Source organism: Mesoplodon bidens, assembly GCF_964165515.1.
Source record: "Mesoplodon bidens genome assembly, chromosome: 10".
NCBI classification, from domain to species: domain Eukaryota; kingdom Metazoa; phylum Chordata; class Mammalia; order Artiodactyla; family Ziphiidae; genus Mesoplodon; species Mesoplodon bidens.
In genome coordinates, this window is record NC_138172.1 from 8,011,049 (window position 1) to 8,037,490 (window position 26,442).

General features: G+C 44.0%; 1 long non-coding RNA gene across 1 annotated transcript in view; it reads left to right on the forward strand.

Moving 5' to 3' along the window:
* LOC308623116 overlaps positions 1–23,415 on the forward strand; it is a 47,921-nt gene extending 24,506 nt beyond the window's left edge. Inside the window, exon 3 of the long non-coding RNA XR_014016745.1 lies at positions 23,353–23,415. This is a non-coding gene — a long non-coding RNA (uncharacterized lncRNA). The remainder of the gene's footprint in view (positions 1–23,352) is intronic.
* Positions 23,416–26,442: the final 3,027 nt, after the last annotated feature.

Sequence of the window (26,442 nt, forward strand, 5' to 3'; positions counted from 1 at the left end):
AGGCTCTACCCTCATGACCCAAACACCTCCCAAAGGCCTCACCTGCTTATTCCGTCATCTTTGGGGGTTAGGATTTCAACATATGAATTTGAGGGGGACACAAACATTCAGACCACAACAACGCTGATTGGCCTACCTTGGGTCACGTACTCCCCCCTGAGCCAATCGCTGTGATGTATGTGGAATCCTGGCCTGGCCAGTAGGCAGTCAGTCCCTCTTGAACCCATGAACTAAGGTTGGGGGCATTTGTTTCTCTAAAGGATGGGATGGGCTTTGTTATCAGAAGCCGGCAAGCTAGACAAAGGCAACAGACATTCCCTGAGCACAGCGACATCCCTTTAGACCCTGAGGACTTTCTCTGATCTCTGCTCTCCCGTTCCTGTCCTGGCTTTCCACTCAGCCAGTCCTCACTTTCACAGTCATGTTCCTCCTCAACTTGTGGGCTCTGAGTTTCCCAGGACAACTTAAAAGGGCAAAAGCACCCGTTTATAGTCTAAGGTCTAGCTCTTACTATTGATGCCTTGATTTACTTCTGTGACTCCTACATTCCTGACTCCTGGCCAGCGTAGGATTTGAGGGGCACAGGACGCTTTGGTTTTGGTCTTAATTTTCTGGACTCTTAACCTGCCTCTCATAGTCCAGAAGCAGTTACTACTTGACCTGTGGCCTTTGCTTGGGGCCTTTTGACTCCTTAGTTTCTGGTGTTTACAAATCTGTTAACCCCTTACTTCCCTTGAATCCTGTCTCCTGGTTTATTTTATTACTTTGCCTTGTTACCACTACGCCTTGGCTTAACAGTATCTCATGGGCCAAATAATTTCCTAACATTGATCAGTATTCTGGTCTATGCCTTCTCCATCAACAGGCCTCCCTTTCTCCCTTTCTTCTTCTGGAGGACAAGCTGAGATAACAGTGGAATTAGCCTTGGATTCAGAACCAGAAGCCCTGAGTTCAAAACTTGGCATATGTGACTTTAGGCAAGGCTTTCTAGTCTGTCTGCACCTCAATCTTCTCACTTGTAAGAATAATATCTACCTCACAGGATTGCCTTGAAGATTAAACAGGAGAATGCAGATATGGCAGGATAATAATAGATAATAATTCTAAAATGCTAATGTGTGTGTGTATTTTAAATTAGTTTTTCTTCACCCTTCTATGGCTCTTTTGTTTATGCAATCTTCCCCATTTAAGCAGCTAGGCCATTCTGTGCTCATTAATTCAGGGAAGGAAATGTCAGAGCAGAAAAAACAAATAAGAATCTTTTTTACTTTGGTTTCCAAAAGTCTAAAGCCCTTAGGGGAACACTGAGATCACTGGACATGGCCAGCATGAGTGGGGGCAAGAGCTTTGAAGAGAGATTCTCCCTCAGAGGAGCAGAGAATCCACTGTTCTGGGCATAGGAGGGGAGGTAAGGGTGGGAAGAAGACACACAACGAGTCTGATAAAAGTAGAGCCCTGGGGAGCAGAAAGGACAGGGCTGGCCGACTCCAGGTTCCCAGTGTGGCTCAGAAATGGTGCTGGGCCGGAAAGGGTCATGCAGCCTGGGGTGAGGGACATGTCAGTGATGATCAGCGAGGATTGAAGCCTACGGGCCAAACAAGGTGATGGCGATTTCATCTGACAGCTGCGGGGATAGATGATAGCAAGGACCAGAATGCAAGCCCTGATCACACCCCACCCCCCCCACCCCCCCACACAGTGATTATCCATAAACACCCAGAGCCTAGAGGCATTCCCTGAAGGTGGGAGGAAGACTTTAAATTAGCCAAGGTTACATTTTTACCACTCTGGTTGAATAGAGGCTAAGAATGAAGTTGAGTTATAAAAATATTTTTATATTTTGTGTATAACTGTGTGGTAGATTGAGAGCCATAACTACTACCCTAGAAAGCACTTAGCCTGTGTCTGTAGGTCGGTACCAGACTACTTTTGCTGAATTTGAATCCAGATGTTATTGAGCCTTTGAATATAATGTCCTGCTTGATGTCTGAGGCCTGGTACAGCCACTCCCTACATCAGGGGTTCTCAAAGGGTGGTCACTTGTGAGAAACACACTTTCTCAGGCCCTGCCCCAGAACTGAATCAGAAACTCTTCCAGGTCATTTTGATGCATGCTAAAGTTTGAGAACAACTGCTCTACATCGTTTCTGTTTTCTCATTTGCACTCTCAGTTTCTCAGACTTGTTCAAACATAGTCAAGTTACGGTTTGACACTTGACTAGCTTCAGCTTTGGGCCAGCCAGACATTTTCTGCTTCTCATATGAGGACAGGAGAGCTTCTGATTTCCCCCAGAGTTTTCCTCATAAACATCCCAGTTTCATTTCCCTTCATGGAGGACCCAGTTTCTGGAAGGAAAATAGGGAGATGGGGAGAAGACCCTTCAGTAAATCGGGAGAGGAAATCCCAGACAAACATGGTCTTAAACCTTTACCAAATATGCAAGGAGCCGGTGAACTTCAGAGGGAGTGATTTTTGTGGCCAGGCAAAGTTCCTGGGGAAATTTCTGACCTAAACATCTCCCTGTTTCTGGGTCAGGAAATGATAGCACACAGATGGAATTTACAAAGGGAGCCTGAATGTAGGGGCCCCACCCAGGCAGCTCAGCAAACAGCCCCTTTCACTGGCTCTATTCAAGTTTAATGAGCGCTCCCCAGGCTCTCCTGGCTGGCTGCTTTTTCTTTTTCTTCGACTGCTTTCACTTTTTCACAGAGCACTGCCCTGCATGTAGTCCACTTGGGACCGGGGTGAGCCTTGATTTGGCAGGAGAAAGGAAGCAGTACACAGTGGCCTACAAAACTGAATCGTTCTGCCTCCCTGGCCCCTTTCCTTGAATAATAGGCCTTTGTGCTTTGAAATGTAGGGAAGTCCCAGTTTCTCAGGCTTAAAAAAAGAAACCCAAACCTTCCTTCAACTTCTCCTGCTTTAAGATGCTTAGCAGGAAGTAGTTAGGGGGCAGAACAATTATTAAATCAAATGTTTCTTTAACAATTTTAGAAATCGCTAAGATAGCTGATTTCTAAACAAATACATTTGATGCATTCCTTCAGATGGACAAAAATATGGACTCAATTAAAACATCCAGCTTAAAACAAATCATATAGGACAAATTGCTGCATTAAAAAAGAAAAAAACAGGGCTTCCCTGGTGGTGCAGTGGTTGAGAGTCTGCCTGCCGATGCAGGGGACACGGGTTCGTGCCCCGGTCCGGGAAGATCCCACATGCCGTGGAGCAGCTGGACCCGTGAGCCATGGCCGCTGAGCCTGCGCGTCCGGAGCCTGTGCTCCGCAACGGGAGAGGCCACAACAGTGAGAGGCCCGCGTACCGCAAAAAAAAAAGAAAGAAAAAAACAAACCTGTTTTTGGCTCTAGCCAGTGACCCACTTTCAAAAAATATTTGACGGAGCAAAATTGCATTACCAGAGAGGAGTCCAGACAGCCTTTGGAATCTGTTGAAATGGGTTTTTGATAATAGATATTATTTAGGTCATCTCTGTTCTTCCTTCCTGAATTTTATCTTACTTTTTCAAAGATGAATGTTAATAGCATCACATTGTTTTTTTTTAATCCTGGAAGCAAATTATATTGAAAAATCATTATCATCATTTAGGTCCCCATATGTTTCAATGGTTTATGTATATTTGAACATCTTTGATTTTCATTTCACCATAAAAGATGTGATTTCACCATTAATTTTGAATTTTGTAGAATGTAGCAAAAGGTATAAAACATTCTTCAATCAAGGACTTATTTCTTTGGCTGCGTTGCTGGAGGCCAGGCTCTGGAACTAAACTTGGAGTAAGAGGTTATTGTCTGCCCCTGAGCAGCATTCCCCTTCTTTCCGGTTACAGCCCAGGTTTGTGTTTTCTCCTCTAGGCTACTGGATCTCTGCGAGGCTCCACTCTCACAGAGTATAGAACACTGGATCCCCACCTGGCCAATCAAATTAGCAATCCCTTTCTCCCACCCAGCATGGGGAGGGGAAAAGGCACAGTGATTGGTTTAGGGATGGGCCATATGACCTAGCCATAGGCAATGAAATGCACCTGAGACTTTTCTGGGATTGGTGGTAGAGAGGCAGGTGCTGTCCTCCCTTTGATGCTAAAGTCTGGGAGAAGGTGGAGCTGGAGACACAGCAGCCAGTTTGACACCCTGAAGTGAGAGCCTGAAGCTATGGCAGAGGCTGGGGGCCTTTAAAGAGCCTGAGGATGAATGAAGTAACCCTACTGAAGATAGAGCTAAGAAATGGAGAGAAACCCAATCCCGATGACATCATTGAGCCGTGTGCCTGAAGCCAGACCTACCACTAGAATGTTTAGTTGTTCTAGTCAACAAATCTCCTTAGTGCTTAAGCCAGTTTTCTGTTTTTAAACGTGGTCTTGCCAAGGCAGGTCTGGAGTCCAAAGGTACTGGGCATTTGCTAAGACAAGGCTCCAGGTGCTGGGAATGAGGCTGGAGTTTGGTTGTCAGAAGCGGGCCGCAGTGCCACCCTGCTCCCCCACCGCCTGGCTCTTGCCTGGGCGGGGCAGGGGGTGACTCGATGCTGGTTTCTGCAGAGGGGTGCTGGATCGACTTAAGTCCTTGCCACCTCAGGTCAGGTCTGTTCTGGGAACTAGGAACAGGACCAGCCTTGGAGGTAGGGGATCACATCCCGTCAGCTGTGGGGAGGGGAGGGGCAGCCTGGACACATATTGTGAGGGGCTATAGAGCAGAAACTTCACGCTGTGTTACATCTCTTTCATTGCATGGGCTCTTTTTTCCCTCCTGCTCTGTGTGCCCACCAGAGCAAAGAGTGTGTCTTTACTTTGGATTTCTGCCCTGAATATCTTCCCACCCTCTTGTGCTCTGCCTAACTTCCACAACCGGGTTAGACATCTCTCCTCAGTATTCCCGTAAGCTCTTTTATGTACAGAGCATCTCACTTTTCATATTATATTTTCATTCATTTATTCAACAGCTATTACTGAGTGCCTGCCATGTACCAAGTGTTGTTCTAGGCATTGAAGGTACAGCAGTGAACAAGACAAAAATACCTGCCTTCAAGGAGTTACAGTATATTCTAATGGGTGGAGATAGGCAATAAAATAAGTACATTATAAGCCTTTTAAAAGTGGATTTGTGCAAAGGGGAAAGAACAGGGAAAGAGAATAAGGACTGACAGGGAAAGGTGATAATTTTTAGTAGACTGGTGAGGGGCGACTTCATTGAGAAGGTGGCATTTGAGTAGATTTGAAGGACATGAATGAACAAGCCATGTGGGTCTCTGGGGGAAATACTCTCCAGGTGAATGGAACAGCAGGTGCAAAGGCCCTGAGCTGGGAACTTGGTGTGTTTGAGGTACAGCAAGGCAGCCAGTGTGAGTGGAGTGGAGTAAGCTCCAGGGAGAGGAGTAGCAGTTGAAGTCATCACAGGGTTAGCAGGGAAATAGGGATCAGAGGCTATTGTAATTATTTACTGCTGCATAAGGAACCACTCCAAAACTTAATGGCATAACACAATTTATTATTTCTCACGATTCTGTGGTTTGACCAGGCAATTATTCTGCTGGTCTCACCCTGCGGTCCCTCATGTGGCTGATAAAGCAGGACACTAGGATGGCTGGGCTGGGCCTCTCTCCCAGTGTGGTTTCTCACCATTCACTTGTTTTGCCCAACCTTCTAATGTGACAGCTGGGTCCCCAAAGGGAGCATTCCAAGGGGACCAGCCCCAATGTGCGAGTGCTTATCTAGCCTCTGCTTGCATCACATTTTCCAATGTTCCATTGGCCAAAAACAAAGCAAGCTGTGTGGCCAAGCCCAGAGTCAGTATGGGAGTGACTCTATCCAAGAATGTGAATACCAGCATGCAGGAGTCATTGGGGGCCACCATAAAAATGCTCAGGGATCCTGGCTTCTAAACCCATTGAGAGAGTGAGGCAAGGGTGTACATGATTGATGGGCTGCGGGGTCTGGCTGGAGTGGAGGAGAGAGGTTAGGTCAAGAATGTTGACCACGTTCCTGTGATCTAGTTGACAAGCTTTGTCCTTTGGTAGAGCCAAGGGGTCACATGAGAGGACTGTAGTTCTCCATCATTTCCGTCAGCCTCCATTTTCTTAGATGTGAACAGTTGGCATCTTCTCAGTCATATTTAAGGTACCGTGTACACAGTTTCAAGACAAGCCTCCAGGATGAATCTCCAACTAGGCTGCTTCCTTTTCAGCTGCACCTATGTAGAAATTTTGGAGTTACCACTGACACTGTAAATAAAAGGAAATACGATCTGGTGAATCCATTTGAATTCACCCAAATTTGAAAGGAATAGAGATAAAATTACAAGGAGCAGATAGCTACCAAAATGATTGTTGATTGATTCATGCAACAAATATTTGCTGAGCACCTGTCATGTGCCAGGCATGTGGTATCACAGGCATTAAAGACATTCTGGAGAGGACCCTGAAGTCTACTCATTGAGTCTCATTTAACAATTGGTTCTCTGTGACAACTGCTTCCTTTTTAAAATGTTTATAAAAAGATCTTTTAGGTAGTCTTCCCTGGACTGTCATCTTCCTTTTATCTCCTCGTTGTCCACAGCCTTTGGAATCATTTCAGTGCTTTTCTGATTATTTTGTTTTTCAAAGTAAAAATAACTTTATACATTTTCTTGTTTTTAAAATGATCTATGCTTGTTTAAAAATATCTGAACACGGGCCTCCCTGGTGGCGCAGTGGTTGAGAGTCCGCCTGCCGATGCAGGGGATACGGGTTCGTGCCCCGGTCTGGGAGGATCCCATATGCCGCGGAGCGGCTGGGCCCGTGAGCCATGGCCGCTGGGCCTGCGCATCCGGAGCCTGTGCTCCGCAACGGGAGACGCCACAACAGTGAGAGGCCCGCATACCGCAAAAAGAAAAAAAAAAAAAAAAAAAAATATCTGAACACACAGACGACTGGAAAGAAGAGCGTAAAAATCTCACGAAATTCCACCATCCTGAGGGCACCACTGGTAACATTTTCATGAACAGGCTTCAGACATCCCTCAGTGAATATACGTACATGATGCAATAAACGGAGTTGGGCTGTAACCTGATTTTTTAAAATCCCATTTTGTGAGCTTCAAATTTGTTGAGTCCCACAATGATGGATATTTAGGTTGTTTCCAATTTTTGTAACTAGGATTACATAATTTTTTGATTCTCTGATTTCAACTCCACCCCTGGGGTTTTCCTGTTTTCTCTGGGACGTATTTTTCTACTTTGCTGAAGATACTATCTTTGTAGGCTTTTTTTTTTGTCTTGTCAGTTTTGATCATTGACATCTGTTTTGTTTAGGACCTCTAACAGGAGTTTCTAAGTGGTTTTCAAGTAATGTATGATAGACTTTTAAAGGCCTTATTCAATCTTTTCATTAAATGTAGCCTACATTTGATTGATTAAAACATCACCTCAATAGATGTGTGGTGGGTTCCTAGGCTGGCCAGTTCCCTCTGTATTTTTGAGTTCAGTTCTCTGTAAAGGTGGTTACCAGGCTTGCTACCATTCCCTCCTTAAAGTGATTTTATACAGCATTTCCAGCCCCAGGCTGACCTGGGTGTTTGGAGGGGAAACTCCCTCCAGAAGTTCTGTGCCCTGGCTGGCAGTGTGGGTGGCGTGTGAGGCAGGCAGTGAGAGAAGCTAGCTGGGCCTAGGTGGGCTTCTGCTCCACTTCTAGACCCACCACATCCTGAGACTCAGCTCTGGGCAGTGCCCTGCCACTGTAACCCTGTCACATTGCACACTAAGCCTCTGTTATGTGACTGCCGCCCTGCCCTGGGCTGTGAGCTTCTCAAGGGAGGGACCTTTCCCATTTGTCTGTGTCACCCAGGTATCCTGTGCAGTACCTGGGAAATATTTGCTGAATGAATGAATGAGTGATTGACTGAGTGAATAAAGGCAAGAAAAAAAATCCTGATATTACAACCAAGCAATGTTTTGATGCTCAGTGCAGGGAAAGAGCAGGGAGGTGGGGAAGCCAAGTTACAGAGAAACATAGCCTTAAGTGTGTGGGCTTTGGAGTGGGAAAACCGGGACTCAAATCTGGGCCGGACAACCTACCAGCTGTGTGACCGCGGGCAAGTCACTCAACTTTTCTGCACTTAAGTCTCCTTATACATAAAAGGGGATTAATTCAAGTAACAGATAGATTCAATAAGTATTTATTGAATGCACTGGGCTAGGCACTATTCTAGGTGCTGGGGAGTCAGCAGGGAACACAGTTTTCTGTGACAGCCATGGGATCACGCTGTTCAGAGCAACTTTAGGAGAGGAACTCTCAAGAGCCGTGAAGAAGCTAACTTTAGCCTCCCTCCACGGCACCGCCCTGTTCATGCTGAGGCTGCAATGGGGGTGTAGGCCACTGCAGCCTGGGCTCTCCTTGTCCAGTCCTTCTGTCCCCCTCTCTCTCCGTGGGTGTCAGACCTGATCAGGGTCCGAGGCTTTCCTGCCTCCGCCTTCTCCTGCCCCTTTATCCTTCAGAGATGTGTCTCCCCATCAGTCTCTTGCATGTCTAATTCTGTCTTGCTGTCAGCTTCCTGGAAGGCCCAAACCAATATAGCTCTGTTCTCAAGAAGTTTACCTGATGGAAATCAAGTAGTACATACCTCTGAAGGTTGTTGTGAGGATTAAATGAGATGATATTTGAGAAGGGCTTAGCTGAAGGCCAGCACCAAGTAAGAGCTCAGTCAAGGATACACATTGTTGTTTCTACTGTTATCATCCTCACTGATCTTATTACCCAGGTGAGCAGGTGGAGAATGATATCTTTCAGGTGGCAATTTCCTTGGTTGGTTCAACCCAGTGGACTGTACCTATGTCCCTGTGTCCTTCAGGGTATCTTCAGGAACAAGAGGCTAGAAACTGGAAATGGGAAATCCTGGGAAGATGCTTTGTAGCCTTCAGAAAGTGAGGCTGCAGCTTCCAGAAGAATCTTCTGATTCTAGGAAGGTCGGAGTGTGGAAGGGAAGAAGTCTGAATGGCCGTCTTCGAGGTCTGTCCTTGGCTGAGAATAGCACAGGCCACTCCCTGAAGCTTGGAGGAAAGAGTGACGGGGCAGCGGAATGTGGTGAATGTGAGTACAGGAGTGTGGAGCCAGGCTGCCCGCGTGCAAATCCCAGCCCTGCCACTTACTGCCTACCTCCCAGGCTTGTTACGAGATTTACGGTAATAAAGATAGAAAGCTCAGCACAGAGTAAGTGTCTGAAAACTGTTGGCCCCTCCCGCTGCCCGCCTCCCCCAACACTTTTATTCTATTATACTTGGAATAGTTAACATTGTGTGACTCCTCTGGGTTGGAGAATTATGGTCAGGGCCTGGGCTAGGGAGCCACTGTCCTAATCTCTGTGGATTATTGTGAAGGAGAGGAAGGTCCAGGGAACGAAAGGAGGGAGGGCGTGTGGGCATGGAAGAGGAGTTGGGCTTTCGCTGGGCAAATATTTATTGAGCAGCCACCATATGCCAGCCCCTCTGCTGGGTCCTGGGTTTATGAAGGTGATGAGGACACAGGCACTGTTCCTAAGGGGCTCAGTTACTAACTCGGAAGCCAGGGGTGGACAAACAAGTCTGTAAACAGTGTGCCAGGTCCCATGATGAGGCAACACACAAAACTTGGGGGCATGTGACCCTGGGTGGAATGGTTCTTACCATTGCTCTCCTCCCAGACCAAGTGAAGCTCCTATGGCTCCTAGGTTTTTCCACAGAACAAACTCATCCCACGAGTACAGGATGAATGTCTCCCTTTCCTGCGAGACAGAGGATGCTGAGAGGACGTGGCCCGTGAGCGCCCTGCTCTTGTGCTCCCCCAGGGCCTGGCGCAGGGCTCCGCACATGTAGGCAAATATTTGTTGACTGAGTGGTCTTCTGTCTCCCTGCTGTAAACGAGTATGACAACGTTGATCTCAGGGTGGTTGTGTGGAGTCAATGGGGTCATGTTTATCAAATGTAAATCACCTTACAAATGTCAGTATTGTAGACTTTTCTAATTGGTGTAGACTCTTGTGGATTAATGTAGTAAGCTGTGCAGTCCTTCTGAACTTATGTGGTTATGTGGAGGATTAAGTAAATATATATAATATTAGAACAGGGCCAATCATGTCATAAACACTCAAAAAGTCTTGGCTAAATCAGTGGGTATAAAATTTCAGTTGTGTAAGATGAATAAGTTCTAGACAACGTAGCCCCTATAGTTAACAACACTGTGTTGTACACTTGAAAACCTGTTTAGAGAATAGATCTCACCACTGTTAAATTCTTCTTGTGGTAAGAAATTGTTCTTATCGCAATTAAATAAATTCCCCCAAACTGAAATCAAAACAAACAAACAAAAAAGCCCATGAAGGACAAAAATATATGTAGGAAAAATAGAGGCAATGTTATAACTTATTAGAGTTCCCAGAACAAATACATCACTTCTAAAATTTATCATTCACCTTGGTTTATAACCCATTACTATTTCAAAATAAAGTGGTGAAAAAATGTGGGGGGAAAAGTCTTAGCTATTATAAATATTTTCACCGTTGCTAGCTTCTTATGTGTCATTTTACTGATCAGAATTCTGAGATTCAGAGAGGTGAAGCACCTCGCCAGGGACCACACAGCTGAATGTGGGCAGAGCAGCCCCTAGGAACCAGGTCTTCTGAGTCCCGACCCAATGCTCTGGGACATTCTTGGAACTGCCCGCTAGGGGACGCTCTTCGCCCGGGATAGGATCCGGCCAAGGATCCAGCAGCAGCCTTTTCTAACTAGAATAACCTAGCATTCTAGAGCTAGCAGGGATTTTGATCATGTCTAAGCCCTTCTCTTAGAGGGACAGAAACAAAGCTCTGAGAACGTATGTATCTGGGTCCAGATTCACCCATGGTCACCAGGTGATGCTGGGATGGAGTCGCAGTTTCCCATTTCCGAATCTCATTTGCTTCCTGCCTCCTTGTGTCATCCCTTGCCCATGTCCCTGCAGCCACTTCTGGACTGTCCCTTGCAGAGCTAGGTGCTTCCCTGCTGGGCGTTTGCAGGGCTCAGCTGTCTGGGCATAGAGAAGGTGTTTGGGAGCAGGGCAGGTGTTGTGGCAGGTTGGGGAGCCCTCCCCATTTCTTACCATTCTCTGGCGTCATTCAGGGTAATGTGTGCACTGCTAAGGGCAGGGATATAGGAACTAAACTGCCTTTGTCCAAACCCTTGTCCTCCCCTTACCAGTCCTGCCTCTCATTGTCCCACCTATAAAACAGGAGCTATAAAATACCCATCACACAGGGTCTTTGTGAGGATTGAGTTAATATGTGCAAAGCACTTGGAACAGTTGTAAGCACATGGTAAGAGCTATAAAAGCGTTAGTTCTCAGTATTATAACTCACCAGCATCCTACCTGGATATGCGTTGATGTGAGAATTTCAGTATGATTCATCACACTCCTCAGCTATTCACTTGTCTGTAGTATCCTTTCATAATAACAAGTGCCATCTCCTTGCAGTTGGGCTGTGCAGTATGCTAAACCTGTGATTTCATTATATCAGTTAATCCACAGAACAACCCATGGATACTATTATTGTTCTCAACTCAGAGTTGAGGCTTAGTCAAGACTAAGGCATTTACCAGACTCACACAGAAAGTGGCAGACCTGGACTCACACTCAGGCCTGTGTGATGTCAAAGCTGAGGCTTTTTACCACTACACTGTCTGACCTCCTCTTGAAGCCAATTAAAAACAATAAAATCAAGCCCCCGGAGGAGCCCCAGCATCCGCTCTGCTCACGCCTCTCTGCAGGACCTATCTCTCTCAGAAGCAATCCTGCAGGGTGAGGTTTCCTACCACTCTTATCCTTCGGGACAAAAGAGCAGATTTCGCAGATGTCTCCCTGCTTCCTGGTAAAGACACAGTATGCTTTGACTGACAAACAAAGAGCCCTCTTCAGATTAGAGCTGAGTTAGCCACACAGTCTTCAAGGGCCACCTTCCCAGCCTCCTGTGTCTTCTGCAGCCTGCAGGCCACTTACCTTGGCAGGGTGGGTTGCCTGCATCTCAGGCACATGAATTCACTGAGTTCTGGGTGATCCAGATGTAACATGAGCTCTCAGTGACTCAGGCCAGCCTATCTGGGATTTTTCCTCTCTTGGCATGTGAGAGAGCCTGCAATGTTGACATCTTTTAGCCAAGAAAGAAGCAGCAGGCACCAACCTACAATTGCAGAATCACAGAATGTCAGTCAGGGTTGGAAGGGACCATAGCATGGGGAGAAAAGGATCCTGACAAGGGAATGTTCTTGGTCAGGATCTCGTGGAGCAGGAAGGAAGGTACCCAGATTTAAGCCCTTACTTATCCTTGGTACCTTTCCTGGTACCCCCAGCTCCCAGAGGTGCTGAGAAGAGGGCTGAGCTGGGACAGGGTGGGAATGCGCATCTAGGCCACTGAGTATATGTGCATTCAGTGCTCGCTCGCTCGCTCTCATAGGTGATGATCCTGTAAAACAGGCTTTCTCAACCTCAGCACTAGTGGCGTTTGGGGCTGGATAATTCCTTGTCTTGGGGGCTGTCCCGTGTTTAGCAGCATCTTGGGCGTCTACCCACTAGAGGCCAGTAGCACTCCCCCAGTTGTGTGACAACCAAAAATGTCTCCAGGCACTGCCAAATGTCGTCCTTCCTGCTCCCCACTCTTGTTGAGAACCAGTGCTCTAAAAACCGGCTCCTTCTCTTCTGGAAACGTGTATTAAAAGCTTCCTATGAGCCATGCTCTGCTGGCACATGAATCAAGCATGGGCTCTGTCCTTAAAGGAAGGACTCATTCAGAGTCCAGCTGGGGAGATGGACAGGGCCATACAGGTGGCAGAGTATGGGAAGCCCTTCCACAGAGATAAGCACTAGGTTCTCTGAGGGGCACAGGGCAGGTGCTTCACTGACTGGAGATCCAAGAAGGCTTCACAGGAGGACATGGCAATTTTCCAGGCAGGCAAGGCAGGTGAACAACGTTCCAGGCAGAAGGAATGGAATATACAAAGGTCAAGAGTTGTGAAGTGTGACGTGTTGGCTGAAAAAAGTATTCTAGTGTGACTGTGTCCTACAGTGCACATGGGGAGTGGTTAGGGAGCAGCCTCGAGGAGGGTGAGGCGAGAATAACGAGGGTGGGACTTCCCTGGTGGTGCAGTGGTTAAGAATCTGCCTGCCAATGCAGTGGGCACGGGTTCGGTCCCTGGCCCAGGAAGATCCCACACGCTGCGGAACAGCTAAGCCCGTGTGCTACAACTACTGAGCCTGCGCTCTAGAGCCCGCGAGCCACAGCTACTGAAGCCCGTGTGCCCTAGAACCTGTGTACCACAACTACTGAGCCCATGTGCCGCAACTACTGAAGCCTGCACACCTAGAACCTGTGTTCTGCAACAAGAGAAGCCACCGCAGTGAGAAGCCCACGCACCACAATGAAGAGGAGCTCCCACTCACCACAGCTAGAGAAAAAAACCCGCACGCAGCAACGAAGACCCAGTGCAGCCAAAAGAATAAAAAATAAAAAAATAAGAATGAGGAGGAGGATAATGATGATGGTTAGCTCATATTAACCATTATTATATGTCATAATATATGGTATCTAATGATGATGGTTAACTCATATTAAGCACTTATTGTATGCCATACTGTTCCAAGTGTCTTATGTATATTGTTTCTTAATCTTCATGGCAATCCTTTGAGGAAGGTATTATTGTTATTACTTCTACTTTATAGATGGTAAAAACGATGCACAGAGAGATTCGGTAACTTGCCCCAGCCACACAGCTTGGGAAGGTGATGGAAATTTGGTTATGAGACCCAAGGATTTTGAAGTGGAGCGCTGTCACGATCAGTGTCTCAGTTACCTTTTGCTGCATAAGCAACCACCCCAAATTGACTGGCTTAACCAATGCATTTTATTATATTTCATGATTTCGTGGGTTGGCTGGGGCTTAGCTGGGTGGTTCCTCTGCTGGTCTGGCTTGGGCTCTCTCATGCAGTAGCAGTGAGGAGGGGCTGGATATCTGCCACCTCGACGTTCCTCCATGTAGCCCCTCTCCTCTCTCTTCTTCTTTCTGGGCCTTTCCCCATGACCACTTTCTCCTGCAGAGTAGCCTGTTCTTCTTGGTGGCTCAGTAGCTGCCAGGCCTTTTTAATGTGAGGACTTGGAAGTCCCAGGATGTTGTTTCCTCTGTAGTATTATTCTTTTTTTTTCTTTTTTTTTTTTTTTTGTGGTATGCGGGCCTCTCACTGTTGTGGCCTCTCCCATTGCGGAGCACAGGCTCCGGACGTGCAGGCTCAGCGGCCATGGCTCATGGGCCGAGCCGCTCCACAACATGTGGGATCTTCCTGGACCAGGGCATGAACCCGTGTCCCCTGCATCGGCAGGCGGACTCTCAACCACTGCGCCACCAGGGAAGCCCCTCTGTAGTATTATTCTAGTCAAAGTGGTCACAGGCACAGCCCAGATTCACAGGGAGGGGACATGGGGTCCACCTCTGGTAGGAGGAGAGGCACACACATATAGGGAGGGAAGGGAGGAATTGTTTGAGGCCGTTTTTGGCTACTGGATATCAGAGCCAGATTTTTATTACAGAAAGAATGTTCTGGCAGCATCGTGGAGGTGGATTGAAGAGGGCAAGACTAAAGACATGAAGGTGAATTATGAAGTCACTATAACAGCTTCAACAATTTTGGTTGAACTGGTCATTCAGCGTCTCTCTTTTCTTCTGTTACTGTGGAAAGACCAGAGTAATTGTGTTTTTAAAATTATTAATTAATTAATTTGGTTGCACTGGGTCTTTGTTGCAGCAGGCGGGCTCCTTAGTTGTGGCTCCAGGGCTCCTTGGTTGCGTCTTGCTGGCTCCTTAGTTGTGGCACGTGGGCTCCTTAGTTGTGGCAGGTGGACTCCTTAGTTGCAGCTTGCCAACTCCTTAGTTGTGGCATACGAACTCTTAGTTGTGGCAGGCATGTGGGATCTAATTCCTTGACCAGGGATGGAACCTGGGCCCCCTGCTTTGGGATCATGGCGTCTTATTCACTGTGCCACAAGGGAAGTCCCAGTTGTGCTTTTGTTGTTGTTGTTGTTGTACACGGGCCTCTCACTGCTGTGGCCTCTCCCGTTGCGGAGCACAGGCTCCGGATGCGCACCTCAGCAGCCATGGCTCACGGGCCCAGCCACTCCGCGGCATGTGTGATCCTTCCAGACCGGGGCACGAACCCGCGTCCCCTGCATTGGCAGGCGGACTCTCAACCACTGAGCCACCAGGGAAGCTCCCAATTGTGTTTTAACAAGAATAATAATAATAATAACACAATAATCATAGTAGCCTACATTTATTAAGCACATATTATATGCCAAGCACTGTCGTGAGTACTTTTCTACACATTTTAATCCTCACAATTAGCTCATGAGGTATATTCCTATTTTACCTTCTAGAAAACTGAGATCAGGTGTGTCAGTCACCTTGGGCTGCCATAAAAAGCTACCACAGACTGAGTGGCTTAAACAACGGAAATTTATTTCTTCACAGTTCTGGAGGCTGGACGCTCGAGGTGAGGTGTTGGCAGGTTTCTTCCGAGGCCTCCCTCCTTGGCTTGTAGATGGCTGTCTTCTCCCTGTGTCCTCACATGGTCTTTCTTCTGTGTGTGTCTGTGTCCTGATCTCCTCTTTTTAGAAGGACACCAGTCCTATAGGATTAGGGCCTCCCACATGACCTCATTTTACCTTCATCACACTTCATCACCTGTCTCCAAATACAGTCACATTCTGAGGTACTGAGGGTTAGGACTGCAACAAACAAATTTTGAGGGGACACAATTCAGCCCATAGTCAGGTAATTAGCCTCTGCTTATGTGATTAATAGGTGGGAAGCAAGTATTTGACCTGGTCTGTCTGACTTCGGGCTCCTGTTGTTAACTGATCCTTATAGTATTACCCCAAATTGTCTTCAGTTCTTGTCCCAAGCAGGAAAGAACAAGGTGGAGGAAGACACCAAGCCTGTGGAGCTTTGCATTTAGGACTTAGCTATTTCTAACTGAGGAGTAGGAGTTGAATTCCACTTACCTGTTCTGTGTCCTTCACCTGTCACTCTATCATAGTGACCTTTTCGGAAGGGCACTGAAAGGTGGCGGGGGTGGCATATCCTGATAGAACCATACTAGGGGATGATAGTAATGATCACTAACACTTTCTGAATGTGTACAGTGTGCCTGGAAGAATGCTAAGTGCTTTACGTGCATTATTTAATTCTCACAATAATCCTGTCGGGTGGGTATTGTTATGTTTCCTATTTTACATATGGGGAAACTGAGGCAAAGTGGTGCATTAACCTGCCCCAATTCACCCAGCTAGTAAGAAGTGGCAGAGTCAAGCTGAGCACTCAGGCCATCTGAATCCAGAATGTGTACTCTTAACTATTATTCTTCCATACTGACTCTGGGAACCTGGTAAAGAATGTTTTTTTGATGTCGAGTTGTATGAGCTGTTTATATATTTTGGATATTAATCTCTTCTTGGTCATATCATTTGCAAATATTTTCTCTCATTCAGTAGGTTGTCTTTTCATTTTGTCAGTGGTCTCCTTTGCTGTGCAAAAGCTTTTAAGTTTAATTAAGTCCCATTTGTTTATTTTTGTTTTTATTTCCTTTGCTTTAGGAGACAGATCCAAAAAAATATTGCTATGATTTATGTCAAAGAGTGTTCTGCCTATGTTTTCCTGTTTTCTTCTAGGAATTTTATGGTTTCCGGCCTTACATTTAGGTCTTTAACCCATTTTGAGTTTATTTTTGTTTATGGTGTTAGAGAATGTTCTAATTTCATTCTTTTGCATGTAGCTGTCCAGTTTTCCCAGCACAACTCATTGAAGAGAGTGTCTTTTCTCCATTGTATATGCTTTCTTACTTTGTCATAGATTAATTGACCGTAAGTACATGGGTTTATTTCTAGGCTGTCTATTGTGTCCATTGGGCGACGTGTCTGTTTTTGTGCCAGTATCATGCTGTTTTGATTACTGTAGCTTTGTAGTATAGTGTGAAGTCAGGGAGTGTGATTCTTCCAACTCTATTCTTCTTTTTCAAGATTGTTTTGTCTATTCGGGGTTTTTTGTGTTTCCGTACAAATTTAAAAACTATTTGTTCTAGTTCTGTGAAAACTGCCATTGGTGTTTTGATAAGTATTACATTGAATCTGTAGTTTGCCTTGGGTAGTATGGTCATTTTGACAATATTAATTCTTCCAATCCAAGAACAAGGTATATCTTTCCATCTGTTTGTGTTGTCTTCAATATCTTTCATGGGCAGAAGATCTGAATAGACATTTTAATAAAGAGGAAATAAAGATGGCCAAGAGGCACATGAAAAGATGCTTAACATCACTAATCATCAAGGAAATGCAAATCAAAACCACAATGCGATATCACCTCATAGCTGTCAGAATAGCTATCATCAAAAAGAACACCAATAACAAATGTTGGTGAGGATGTGGAGAAAAGGAAACCCTCGTACACTGCTGTTGGGAATGTAAATTGGTGCAGCCATTTTGGAAAACAGTATGGAGGTTTCTCAAAAAACTAAAAATAGAACTACCATATGACCCAGCAATTCCCCTTCTGGGTATATATCTGAAAAAACAAAAACACTAATTCAAAAATATACATGCACCCCAGCGTTCATAGCAGCATTATTTACAATAGCCAAGATATGGAAGCAACCTAAGTGTCCATCAACAGATGAATGGATGAAGAAGTGATACACACACACATGTGCGCTTGCACACGTGCACACACACACAATGGAATATTACTCAGCCATAAAAAAGAATGAAAATTTGACATTTGCAACAACATGGATGAACTTGGAGGGCATTATTCTAAGTGAAATAAGTCAGACAGAGAAAAACAAATACTGTATGATATCACTTGTATGTGGAACCTAAAAAATACCACAAACTAGTGAATATACAAGAAAGAAACAGACTCAGAGATTAAGAGAACCAACTAGTGGTTATCAGTGGCGAGAGGGAAGGAGGGAGGGGGCAATACAGGGATAGGGTATTAAGAGATGCAAACTAGTATGTATAAAATAAGCTACAAGGATGCACTGTACAAAACAGGGAGTATAGTCAGTATTTTATAATAACTATAAATGGAGTATAACTTTTAACAATTGTGAATCACTATATTGTACACCTGTATCTTATATGATATTGTACATCAACTATACTTCAATTAAAAAAAAAGAATGAGTCTACACTATTTCCACAAAAAAGAATCTAAGTCAGAGAAGACCCATTAGGCCATCATTTACCCAAAACTTTTCAATTTCAACCATCAAGATATTTATTGCTACATATCAAAATAAAATACTGATACTGTTTCTTGATTTATCCGTTATAGAAATCACTTACTGACTTGGTGTTATCTGAGATTAAAATGTCTGTCAGTTACTTGCCTTCTATCTTGTCCTGCAAACCCCTATAATCAATATTTATTGATATCATGTCATGTTTATTGTCCATTGCAAAGCCAAAAAGTATATTGTGATTACATTTCCTTCCTTGTATACTTTTTTGTTTTTTCTGGAGTTGATAATATTTGATTGCTTTTTTTAAAAAAATAAATTTATTTAATTAATAAATTTTAATTATTTAAATAATTGCGTGTTGCATTTTCACTGCTGGGCACGGGCTTTCTCTAGTTGTGGCGAGCGGGGGCTACTCTTCATTGCGGTGCGCAGGCTCCTCATCGCAGTGGCTTCTCTTGTCGCAGAGCATGGGCTCTAGGAGCGCGGGCTTCAGTAGTTGTGGCACACAGGCTCAGTAGTTGTGGCTCGCGGGCTCTAGAGCGCAGGCCCAGTAGTTGTGGCTCACGGGCTTAGTTGCTCTGCGGCATGTGGGATCTTCATGGACCAGGGCTCGAACCCGTGTCTCCTGCATTGGCAGGCGGCTTCTTAACCACTGTGCCAACAGGGAGGTCCCTGTTTGTTTGTTTTACTTGCATTATTTTCTATGTACCTGTCCTTTTCTTTCTAATTAGAACTTTCATGTCCTATCAATAGTTTTTCATGCTCAAGTGTGTATACCCCTCTATCTGGAACTTTCCTCCTTGAAGCCCTCCTCCTCCAGTATAGACAGGTTTTACTTTACTCCTTTCACCTAAAGTAATGATAAAGTAATTAATAACTATTATTCTGGGAGTTCTCTTTTCTTTTATGTTGGAACCCCTGTTTCCTGGGTCCCAGGTCTTTCTTTACTTCCTGGTTTTGGTGACACTTTTCCTTCTGTTGCTTTCTAAGAAATGATACATGGGAGATATATTTTTTTGAGTTCTTGCTTATTTGAAAATGTCTTTTTTTCTACCCTCACTCTGGATTTGCCATTTGGCCATATAGAATTCAGATTGCAAATTATTTTCCCTTAAAGACATTGTTCCATTGTCTTCTAGCTTCTAGGGTCATTTTTGAGAAGTCCAATGCCATTTTTAATCCTATTTCTTTGTATGTGACTTATCTTTCTGGACACTTCTAGTTCTTCTCTGTATCCCTGGTATGCTGAAACTTGGCATTCATCTTTCTTCATTCATTAGGCTTTCAGTTGGAGACTTGGGTCCTTCAGTTCCAGGAAATTTTTCTTAAATTATTTCTTTGATAATCTTTTCCTCCTCTGTTTTCTTATTTGGATGTTGAATTCAAATGATTCCCTAAATATTTTATCCTTATACTATCCTTATTATTTTCCATCATTTTGCCTTTTTATTACTTCCAACCTGTCTATTAACTTTTTAACATTGATGATCACTTTTGATTTCCAAGGGCTCTTTTTATTTTTCATAATATACTGCTTTTAAAAAATTGATGGGACTTCCCTGGTGGCGAAGTGGTTAAGAATCCGCCTGCCAATGCAGGGTACACGGGTTTGAGCCCTGGTCTGGGAAGATCCCACATGCCACGGAGTAACTAAGCCCGTGATCCAAAACTACTGGGCCTGCTCTCTAGAGCCCGCGAGCCACAACTACTGAAGCCTATGCACCCAGAGGCCGTGCTCCACAACAAGAGAAGCCACCGCAATGAGTAGCCTGCGCGATGCAATGAAGAGTAGCCTCCGCTCGCCGCAGCTAGAGAAAGCCTGCGCACAGCAACGAAGACCCAACACAGCCAAAAATAAATAAATAAAATTAAAAGAAAAATAAAAAATTGATGGATGCGATATCTTCTCTGAACTCTCTAGGAGTATTAATTGTAATTTTTATTTGAAGCTTTCTTCTGTTTCTGGCATGATCTGTTTCTTGCTGATCCAATTTATTTTTTGGGGGGTGGTTTGTTTTGGTCTCTGTCTTTCATGATGGGGGCTTTCCTCCAGTGTCTGGTGACCCTTAGTTATCGCTTCATATTTTAGAGTACGGAGCAAGACCTAACTGGAGGGGGGAGGGATAAATTTGGAGTTTGGGATTAAAATATAAACACTATTATATATAAAATAGATAATCAACAAGGACCTATTTATAGCACAGGGAACTAAAGTTAGTATCTTGTAATAACCTATAATGGAAAATTTAAAAAGAACATAAATATACATAAATATATACATATATAAAAATTCTTTTCCATATATATAACTGAATCACCTTGCTGTACACTTGAAACTGACACACTGTAAATCAACTATATTTCAATAAAAAAAGGCAAAAGAACGACCTAACTGTAAGCCCTATGTGTGTACATACAGAACTTATCAAGTGGAAGCCTTTACTGTTGGGTTTTTGGTGGGGGTCTTGCTGTTTTGTTAGGGGAACCCCAGATGTTATTATCTATGGTCTTCTTCCTCTGGGGCAGTTCAGTTTCTTAGGAGAAGAATCCGCTCATCTGCTGTCTAGGGGTCACACACGTTGCCTGCATTTGGGGAGCAGGGTCGAGGAAGAGGACTGGGTTCCCACTGCTCAGGATGCACTCTCGCTGAGTCTCCCTATTTCCAGACCTTATGTCACTCCTGCTGGCTACTGTGCCCGTTGTACTGGAATCTAGGGCCTGCCCAGTTCAGATCCGCCAGGGATCAAGCTTCCATTCTCCTGCCTGGGTAAAGAGTAACTGCTTGGCTTCTGGGGCAGAGGATGTTTTCAGCTCTGATCCTTACTGTGTTCCATCCTTTTATCATGGGCCAAATCTTTCAGAGGTTTTGTGGGGCAATCAGTTTGCTTCTCACCTGTGACCCCCTCCCCCACCCCCCCTCCCTTGCTCTGCTATGATGTTACCATTCCTCCATCTGCTTTCCTTCTTTTAAAAAGGAACAGAATAAATGCCAATAAGCACATAAAAAGCTGCTCCGCATCACCAACCATCAGGGAAATGCAAATCAAAACCACAATGAAATGCCACTTCATACCCATTAGGCTGGCTTATTATTTAAAAAAAACCCAAAACAAAAAACAACAGTGTTGGGGTGGATATGGAGAAATTGGAACCCTTGCACATTGTTGGTGGGAATGTGAAATGGTGCAGCTGCTGTGGAAAATAATGTTTCCTCAAAAAAGTTAAACATAGAATTACCATTTGATTCAGCAGTTCCACTTCTGGGTATATACACAAAAGTTTTGAAAGCAGGGACTTGAATAAATATTTGCACACCAGTGTTCATGGCAGCAGTATTCACAATAGCCAAAAGGTGGAAACTGCCAGGATGTCCACTGATGGATGAATGGATAAACAAAGGGTAGTAATATCCATACAGTGGAATATTATTCAGCCTCAAAAAGGAGCAAGATTCTATCAGTTATTCCTCAGTACAGCTGAAAATGAAATATAGTCTGATTTTGTAGGGGAAAAAAAAGGAATGAAATTCTGGCACATGCTATAACATGGCTAAGCCTTAAAGACATTATGTTAAGTGAAATAAGCCAGTGACAACAGGACAGATATTATCTGATTCCACTACTTAGGGTAGTCAAAGATGTAGAGACAAAAAATAGAATAGGGTTTACCATGGGCTGAGGGAGGGGGGATAGGGAGTTATTATTTAATGGCTCCAGGGTTTCAGTTTGGGATGATGAGAAAGTTCTGGAGATGGATGGTGATGATGGTTGCACAATAATGTGAATGTACTTAATGCCACTGAACTGTACACTTAAATATGACTAAAATAGTAAATTTTATGTTGTGTATATTTTACCACAATTTAAAAAAGCGGAAATCACTTGCTTACTGTGGTATCATGTCCCATTTTCTTCATCTATGTGAACATACTCCTTTTCAATTCTTTTACCGTCATTTTGGTGGGGTCTCAGGAAATAGAGACAATATATGTGTGTAGTTAATGCATCATGTATAACTAATTTCCCTCAAGTATTTTTTCAGTGCCTGCTACATGGATGACACTGTGCTTGTGAATATAAATGTGATTGGTTTCCATGTTGAAAAAGAAAAAAAATCGCAGGCACAATACTTCTACTATACTTGTACACTGTCAAATACAGTCTTGGCTCTGAGGTCACTAAAGCAGGGAGAAAATGGATTTGCTGCAATATTTAATATATTTGCTGTCATCTTGGACTATGGCCCTAAGTTGCCATAGCAACGGACAGAGCAGGAACTTCATTAGAGGAGGAGCTCCTTGGATTTTAACCATGTTATTCAATCAGGCATGAAGGATGGGGTAGACCCATCACGTGGCACACAGAAGATCTTTTACTTTGATAAGCTGTGTAATTAGCTAAATCTAATAAGTCATTGGAACAAGTAAAACAACAACCTAAAACCTTGCTTTTTTGCATCTTTTCTGGAGTCATCAGTAGTCAAAAGATTTCCTTGGAATTTCCTTGGTGGAGCTATCCAAAGCAGTGCTAGCGGTACTGTTTGAGCATCATCAGCAAAGGGCAGGAAGGGGCACCAACAGATTAATGATGGATAACAGCTTACTGTCACTGGCAGGTTGAAAGAAGATGCCTGGCATAAACAAGGTCACCAAAGACATTATCATAGGCAAGCTTTAGGTCTTTGTCACAGGTGGGTGGGGAGCTATTTTTTGGAGGGAAGAAGGGTGCCTTCCCAAACACACACATACACACACTCACATCCACACCCACACCCACATACCCGCTTGCAAAAGCTTCAGTAGCAATTTCAAAGCAACATGCAGTGAGTCCATATTGCTAAGAGAGTTCAGAATAAAATGTGATCAGAATCAGGTGGGGGTGGGGTGGTAGTAATCACCAACAGGGATGGCTTCCAGGAGGACAAGAGTTTTAAGTGGCGTTTTGGAAAAAGGAAGAGTCACATACTCTTGAGGAAGGCAGAGTTGTGTCTGATTCATTAAGACCTTACCATCACTCCAAATCCCCAGTTTGTCTGCTTGTGATTAAATCAGACTCATTTCCAACATTTCCTCCTAACAGCCTTCCAGGAGGCCCCAGGCAGAGCAATCCAATGGAATCATATTCTGGTGAACTTAAGAAGGCAAGTATTTATTTTCAAGTCTCTTTACCAACCCTGGAAATTAATTGCTTTGTTGACTCACTTTCCTTCCCCAAAGGGTAACTTTTGAGTTTGTCGCCTATTTACAATACTGGTCTATTTTACTGCAATATTCTTTCATTGTGTTGTTCTCCCCTGGATACAATTGTAGTATATATAGTCAAACATGAAATAAATCGTTTTTGGTTTTTTTGTTTCTTCCTTTTTTGGGGAGATGCTAATATTCTAAAGCCCTAAGCAAGGTACCATGTGATTTACAAAGAAGGGCCAGATGCAGTCCTTTCATGCTGTTAAGGGACAACAATAGAAGAAATGACAGAAGATAATCAGTGATTAATTACCAGATGAGTGATAGATACCAGGTGGTCCCAACCTGAGCTTCCCAGCCCCACGGGGTAATGAGGGAAGCAGGGAGGGGGTGCCTGTGAGTTATTTTCAGGACTTCAAAAAAGAGTAACCAAAAAAGCTCATATATACCAGAGATTAGATGCACAGGCTATTTAAACCAAAACATCAGGTTTCTTTGTTCTGGGCTAGAATTATAACAAGTCAGTTATAGAATAGAAATACCAGTTACCCCATGCTGATTGGAAGCTCTGATTGGCAGTTACCCTTGTCTTTGATTAATAAAACATGAGAAAATGAATTATTGCTTGATAAGTATGTTTTGTTTGATAGACAAAAAGTATTTCAAAGCATGGGATTTGTGAAGGGAGGATAATAAAATGGTTTGGGTGAAAAGACTAGGAATGAGAAAGATGAACAGGAAGCGGTTAGGAGCAGTTTAACGTGGATAGAGAGTGCAGAGAAGGAGGGACCCTCTTAAACAAGGTTGTGAAAGATGTGTAGGATTTACCTGTGCAGTGGTTCCCAAAGCGTGGTCTGCACCCACAGCATCAGCACCACCTGGAAACTTGTTAGAAATACAAATTCTTGGGTCTCACCTGCTGAATCAGAAACTGGGAATGATGCCCAGCCATCTGTGGTCTAACAGGCCCTTCAGGTGATTCTGATTTACACTACAGTTTGAGAACCAAATCTATACCATCCTTTCCTAAAATTTGAAATACTAATGAAACAGGAGACAATTCTAAGAACTACCTGCTCAGCCTTAAAACAAAATGAATCCTATCAAGAGAGTTATTTCCTTTTCCAATCTCTCATGCCTTTTGATAGCATCACAGAGCAAGAGTCTGGTCCTCATTTGCATCTCTTCTTCAAACAAGGAGAACAGGCTGCACTCAGGTTCAAAGGCCCGGCAGGTGACAGAATCTAACTTGACTCTGATAACTTGGTTTTCTTTCCCTCACATTTATTTTTACAGTTACCTTCCCTTTTGGCAAGTGATGCTAGTTTTCCTTTTGCAAAAGGAGTATAGAGTATTCCTTATGAAAACTATTTTTATGTAAAAATGTGATTCGATTTAAAGAAAAAAGGTAAAAGTACTAGAGGTGTGTGGAAATGGAAAACATACTCAAGGCATTATGTGAATGATTGAAATTGCAAAGTCTATTTAAGACAACAATTTGTGTGTGTGTGTTTGATATTGATGCTTGAATGGATAAATTTGTATTTGTCCTTGTTTATTGGAGTTTTGGGAGAATAAGCTACAGATTGAAGCAAGTACAAGTAAAAAGGAAAAAAGTATCCAAATAGCAAAAGGCATTCCAGGCAACAACCTATGACCACTTGTGGGAGCAACACCTAGTACAACAAAATCCTCCACAGCAAAAGGAGCCACTCAGTCCTCTGGAGTCAGTTGTGCCAGGATTTTGTGATACTTCATTTCCTGAAGTATAGGGTTGCTGAGATGTGATGAGAGCTGGAACACAGGCTTTGTAATCTCTTGAGGAAAAGAAGAAAACAGTTCTTGCATAGGTGACAATTAACATCATGTTTCTACCCATACCAGACTCATAGAGATGCTTTTTCATCACTTCATTTGGAGTCAAGAAGTGCCCAAGTTAATTGATTTATGTACAAATATAGATGTGTCCCAGCATGCTATGGGTAGGGTTATTCAGGGGGAAATTATACTGTATTCCTTTTCTCACAATATTTTAATTACAGGTAAAGTCTGATATAAAGGGCATCCTCTAAGATAATGATTGTCTAACTTTTTTTTTTTTTTTTTTTTGTGGTACGCGGGCCTCTCACTGTTGTGGCCTCCCCCGTTGTGGAGCACAGGCTCCGGACGCGCAGGCTCAGCGGCCATGGCTCACGGGCCCAGCCGCTCCGCGGCATGTGGGATCCTCCCAGACCGGGGCACGAACCCGTGTCCCCTGCATCGGCAGGAGGACTCTCAACAACTGCGCCACCAGGGAAGCCCTGTCTAACTTTTTTGACCTCAATGCATGAAACACATTTTACAGCTTTATTGACCTCAACTTTTTTGATCTCAATGCATGAAATACATTTTACAGCTTGGCCCAGTGTGTGTGTGCACACACAGGTACATACATACACACACACACACTTTATAACACCTAAATAAAGGTTTAATGAAATAATACTCATCCTTATAGCAAGAGACATGCTCTGCAAGTTTTTGCTCTATCTTATTAAAATGATTTTCCAATCCATTAGTGGTCTCTTTCCCACCTTCCTTCTCTGAGGATACTGATTCAGTAGGTTCGGGATGGGGCTTGGAAATCTGCAAGTTTTGATAAGTTACCTAGAGGATTCTGATGCAGGTGGAACTTGGCCACACTTTGAGAAACAGTACTTTCAAGAAAACAATAATAGAATCCTAAGGTGTTAGTATATGAAAAACTTTATGAATCTTGTAGTCCAGAGTTGGAAGAACCTCCATTACCTACTCAATAAAGTTCAAATATAGAATGACATTCAAGGCCCTTCTTTCGCTAGCCCCTGCTGAGCTTTTCGAGTATAAACCCAGCTGCGACCTTGCTGCTCTCTGTCACTCCTGTTCCACACAACCAAACTGCATCAGATAAATCATCATTTATGCACCACATGCTTTTATGTAAACTTTCATTTCTTGCAGTGTA